A 5,412-nucleotide genomic window follows, 5' to 3' on the forward strand; every position below is an offset into this window, starting at 1 on the left:
GACAAGCCTCTTGCAGCGTGTACTCAAGCCCTTTCCAGTCCTCTGCAGAGTTACACAAGTGGTTTGATACAGCTACAGATTAAAAGAGAACCCAAAAACAGAAGTGTACCCCACCGTCCCTAAAACAAGTCAGCCAGCAACCTCTGCTGAATATCCCTCTATAAAGTGAATTCCAAGCACTGAAAATCTAGAAATCCATAGACTCCAACCTGAATAAAGAACCCTGCAACTGACTGAAGAAAAAAAAGCACTTACCCCAAAGAGCAGCCCAGGCACAATGAGCTCTCTGAAGGCATGCCGGGGGCTCATATACCATTTGGCCCTGCCTGGCACCCAAACACAATCACCTGGGAAAGGGGAGGGGCAAAGCACAAGAAACCACAAAGAGAGCAGCACGAGCGGCAGCTGTTTTTTCTTTTCTCCTCTTTTTGAAAAAAAAAAAAAAATCTGGCTTAGCTCAACAGCATGCAGAGTGCAGACAAGAGAACTGTTTTTTTTCTAGAAGCAACAATCCCCATGCTTCTGCTTCAGCTTTGAATATTCAAAGGACAATATGACCAAGCAAGTACCTGAAGCTTTTTCAACTGGAATTACCTCAAACCTTTCTTATACATAGGAAGAGAAGTCTAGGAGCATAACAGATTACATGCCAAATAAAACAAAAAAAAATCCATGTAGTAACATCATTTGCAGGAAAAAAAATCAGGCACGCCAGTAGCCTACCTGAAAAACAAAAGGCTATGCTGATGGGTCAAAACACACTACAGGACACTGGATCCCAGCCCTCTGCTGCACCGACTTAAAACCCATCCCCACACTCACCAAGGCACAACCCCAGCCCAAATACAGACACAGCATTTCAGCCCCAACGTGCCTTTGGGACCTGCTGGAAAGCAGGCTTCATCCTCAGCGAGACGTGCTCAGCCAACACCAAACGGGGCTTCAGGCACCTCTTCACCTACGGAGGAAGACCGCCATCAGGAACTGCCACACCAGGCAACCTTTTTTCCTCTACAACACCTTTCTCAGGAACAACGCAGCACTCAAGTGACCTGCTTCACTCCAAATCTAAAGACTGATGTTACAACCCAACTTGCCTGTGGCACCTGATAATCAGAAGAGAAAGCAACCACAGCGCTTGAAAACCATCACTGCATGTGCCGCTCCCTGCCGCTCTCCGGCCTTACCTCAAATCCTCAGCCACTTCTGTGGACAGCTAGCCATGGCACCTGCAAGGCAAGACAAAGACCTTTCACAGTCACCTCACGCTCCTTAGCCATTCCACTCCAACCAAGCTCGTGACCAGCCCCCTTTGTATGCAGCTCTTCAGAGTGCAGTTTGTGCCTCTGGGCATGTGTGAGACACCTGTGAAAGAAAAAGAAAAGCACAGGCCGAGGAAGCATCCAAAGCCACAGTACAGCTACGACAGTTACTCTCATCTGCTGCCTTACCACTGCCCGCTCACCTGCCCCTGAGGCAGATGCTTCCATCTGCCCTCTTAAGCCAGCTACAACACCTCGAAAAGGCAAAGCGGGGACACTTAGAATGACACTGAGAATGGCAACGCAAAAGAAAAAACTGCTGCATCACTCACCTTGCCAGAAGCAGCTCTGTCTGTGCCGTCCTAGGTTGCAGGCTGCCTTTCAGCTTCAATACACGAAAACGTAGTCAGAAGATAACCATACAGCTGCCAGCATTAGCACCCACCCCTCAACAACACAAGGGACCCCATTTTTTATTTGTATTGTTTTGGAACAGCAGACATCTTCCCTCAGCACCTCACAAGTAGACCAAGCCAGTCACTGAGCTGCCAAATGAAGGCTTGACAGTTCCAGAAGGCGCTCTTTCCTTGGACCCGTTCCTCCTAAGGTTTATCTAAGTCAGGGGAAAAAACAAACAAACAAACAAACAGAACACTCCACATCTGCGAGCTTACCCCTCCTCTAGCACCATTCAAGCACTATGTGAACAGCTGCTCGCAAGCAACTCAAGCCTCCCCCTCCGCATCTGCCAAACACTATGGAGATGACTCTGTGCCAGCTGCCCTTCAGTACGTGCCCAGAGGCAGACCGGATGTCTTTGCCAAAACAGTCCAGACAATGTATTACTACACCAGTGGACCCCCACATTAGCTACCATCACTACCGGCCAGGCAGGACAGATCCAGGCCAAATAAGCACACAGGCACACTACAGACATTACAAACAGAACACAGCACACAAGCACGCCCCCCCTCCCCCAAAATAAAAAAAATAAAAAAGACTCCCAGAGGGAGGCCCTGCAGCAACAGCAAGTCAGAACAGGTGCTCTGCAGCACACCCAAGGAGAGACTCAAATGCCACGACCTGTGACTGGAAGCAACTGCCAGAACTGGCATGATGGAGGCATAAATAGCCTGCCTTTAAGACAAGAGACTGGAACGATGGGCACTGCAAACCCCATAAGAAAAACGCTTCGGAAATGAATTCCCAAGCAAGAGCTCCTGATGAAGCCCACGTGACGTCCGCAACAGCGAGGATGGAAACAGATGCGATCTGAAACCGAGTATGACGCACAAGACCTGAAATAGATCTGCGCTTTAAGCTGCGACTGCAAGTCAAGAAGTGCTCAGATCAGCCCTACGATGATAAAACGAGCATTTAGGACCTTAGGTGTGGCCACCAAGTTGCCTATCTAATCTGTCGAGCGGAACAAGGCAATGAGGAGATCAAGACAAGATGAATATCAAGACACAATGAGCAAGTCACATATGATGATCTGATAAGAAAACACTTGATACAAAAAAAATTACACAGAAGTAGAGAGCTCTTTAAGCTCCCACTGCAAGACAAGAGGGGCTCAGCTTCCAATTGAGCATCAGCATTATTCCGATGAAGACAAGTGTTCAGTACCCTCAGGATGGCTGCCCCAGGGCCTGACGAGCACCAAGACCAACAGCACAGCACAGCACCAAGAGCAACAGCACAGCACAGACAACACAGAACACAGAAAACACAGAACACAGACAATTATCTGGTCCTGTCCTGTCTGGCATGTGCTCATGCTGTACCTGACAGAAACCCCTCACATGATCTCTCTGACTGACCATGATCAATCCTGAAAGGCCCCATCAGCTGCAATGACTTAAAAGCACAGACCCTCGCCCTACGTGCCCATTCACAACCCCAGCTCAAACATAGCACTTGCCCCCCAACTTAGCTTGGGAATGCTGGGAGGCAGGTTCCATCCTCAACAAGGAACACAAAGGCTAGCCAGGATGTTGCTTCAGGCACGAGGCTCCTCTTCACCTGCAGAAATAAAGCGCCATCAGGCACCGGCACGCCAGCCAAACTTCTTCCTGTGAAACACCCACCGCAGAAACAAAACAGTAGTCACCTGACCTGCTCTGCTACTGAAGTCGCATAGACACCCTCTAGACAAATCCCCGCCTTCCCCTGCCAACCAGCCCCCAACACACAGCATTTGCCCCTGAACTCAATTCTCAGGGATCAGAATCCATCCTCAGTGTGGACCACAGAGGCCAACTACACTGTTCCCAGTATCTTCTTCATCCCCGGAAAAGAGGAGTCACCCAGAGGTGGGCCAAAAGACTAGCAAACCAAAAACAATGCCCGTTTTCAAACTTATCTCCACTCACCTTCCCGATCCAGGCTTAGCGCTTCCGTTCACAACTGTGCCGAGCTAAGGTCGCATGGCTTAGACCAAGGAGAAAGAACAGACAAATCTGACAATCCACAAAAACAGTCTATACCCGCTCCTCTCCTCCCCTACCCCAACAGCCAAGAAGCCCCAGACCCACGTCCCCCAACCCAGTACCACCACTTCACTCACTTAACATCCCAAAGAGATGCATCACGCTCCCTGCTCCCCTTGCGCTCCGAGCATCTCCAGCACTTCAGGAACTGGAAACGCTGACGTCTGGCACGCCTCAGAAACGTGGCAGGAGTTCTACTCCGCTGTCACAAGGTGCTTGCAAAGCCTGCCTGACAGGCAAAACAAACTAACAAAATCCACTGACCAGCTCAGGGCCCACACTGCAACCCACTCACACTAATGCCTCATTCAAGGTTCCGTGCTCACGACCTGGGCTACAAGAAACAAAAAGAAAAGGTCGTGTCCGTGATGGACACACAAGCAGTACAACCCCTTGCAGGAGACTCAAACACAGGGACCAGAGCCAGACAAAAAAACACACACCCTCAGGTCCATGCCAAAAGGCAATGAATGCACAGCAGCCCCAACAGGGGTAACCACAGACTTAACCTTTACAGATGAAAAAGGTGACCTGGCTCAGTCTCTTCGTAATGCTGTGCTTATGTGGTCAAGCCCCTTGCAATGCATACTGAAGCTCTGTGTGAATCCCCTGGAGACTTGCGCAAATGGCTTGATACATCTAGAGATTAAAATATAACCCCAAAAAAAAGGAACCGTACCCCACAATTTCCCCAAAACAAGGTAGCTGGCAAGCCCTCCTAAACATACCTCTCCAAAGTGAATACCAAGCACCCAAAATCGAGGAGGCTGCAAAGACTAAAGACTCCACAGCAAGCAAAACCACAGGCAAAAGCTCCAAAAACATAAACAAACTGTCCCTAAACCCTGAAAAAGACTACACCTTACCTGCCTGCTGCTGCTGCTTTCAGATACATGCTTCCACAGGGAGCTTCGATGATACATTTCTCCTAAACCCTGCTGCATCATTTAACACCACAGTTGGAACTTTGATAATATTTGACAGACAGGCAGAGACTCACCGTAAGCCCCATGCTTCTGCAAAAATCAAAAGGGACCTAGAACGCACAAACTAATAGTCTCATCCTATCCATAAACATGCTGCAACAATTACTCACCTGAAGAAGAGCTGCATGCAGGTCTCTACTTGGAAAAGCATCAGTCCATAGACTCCGACCCACACAAAGAACCCTGCAAATCACTGAAGAAAAAAAAAAAAAAAAAAAAAACACTTACCCCAAAGAACTGGCCATGCCAAATGAGCACTCTGATGGCATGCCTGGGGCTCATATAACATTACTTATATAACACTTGGCTCATACACCATACTCTCTGCCCTGGCCACGCCGCAATCACAGATTTATCCTTTAGAATTCAGTAAGGTAACTCTGATATGACCCTGCTCGGTCTCTTCATAATACGGTGCCTAAGCGGACAAGCCTCTTGCAGCGTGTACTCAAGCCCTTTCCAGTCCTCTGCAGAGTTACACAAGTGGTTTGATACAGCTACAGATTAAAAGAGAACCCAAAAACAGAAGTGTACCCCACCGTCCCTAAAACAAGTCAGCCAGCAACCTCTGCTGAATATCCCTCTATAAAGTGAATTCCAAGCACTGAAAATCTAGAAATCCATAGACTCCAACCTGAATAAAGAACCCTGCAACTGACTGAAGAAAAAAAA

At 48.5% G+C, this 5,412-nt stretch overlaps 2 long non-coding RNA genes across 2 annotated transcripts; both read right to left on the reverse strand.

Annotated features, from left to right (window-relative positions):
* Window positions 1–1,168: 1,168 nt before the first annotated feature.
* On the reverse strand, window positions 1,169–1,870 carry LOC118159873. The gene is made up of 3 exons (XR_004747268.1): window positions 1,779–1,870; window positions 1,595–1,647; window positions 1,169–1,229 (listed from the first exon to the last, which is right to left on the reverse strand). It is a non-coding gene; the product is annotated as an uncharacterized LOC118159873 (long non-coding RNA).
* A 1,217-nt stretch (window positions 1,871–3,087) lies between these two features.
* On the reverse strand, window positions 3,088–4,035 carry LOC118159872. Its single transcript, XR_004747267.1, has 3 exons — window positions 3,832–4,035; window positions 3,638–3,695; window positions 3,088–3,287 (listed from the first exon to the last, which is right to left on the reverse strand). It is a non-coding gene; the product is annotated as an uncharacterized LOC118159872 (long non-coding RNA).
* Window positions 4,036–5,412: the final 1,377 nt, after the last annotated feature.

The sequence above is a fragment of the Oxyura jamaicensis genome, unplaced genomic scaffold (assembly GCF_011077185.1).
Source record: "Oxyura jamaicensis isolate SHBP4307 breed ruddy duck unplaced genomic scaffold, BPBGC_Ojam_1.0 oxyUn_random_OJ72513, whole genome shotgun sequence".
NCBI lineage: Eukaryota > Metazoa > Chordata > Aves > Anseriformes > Anatidae > Oxyura > Oxyura jamaicensis.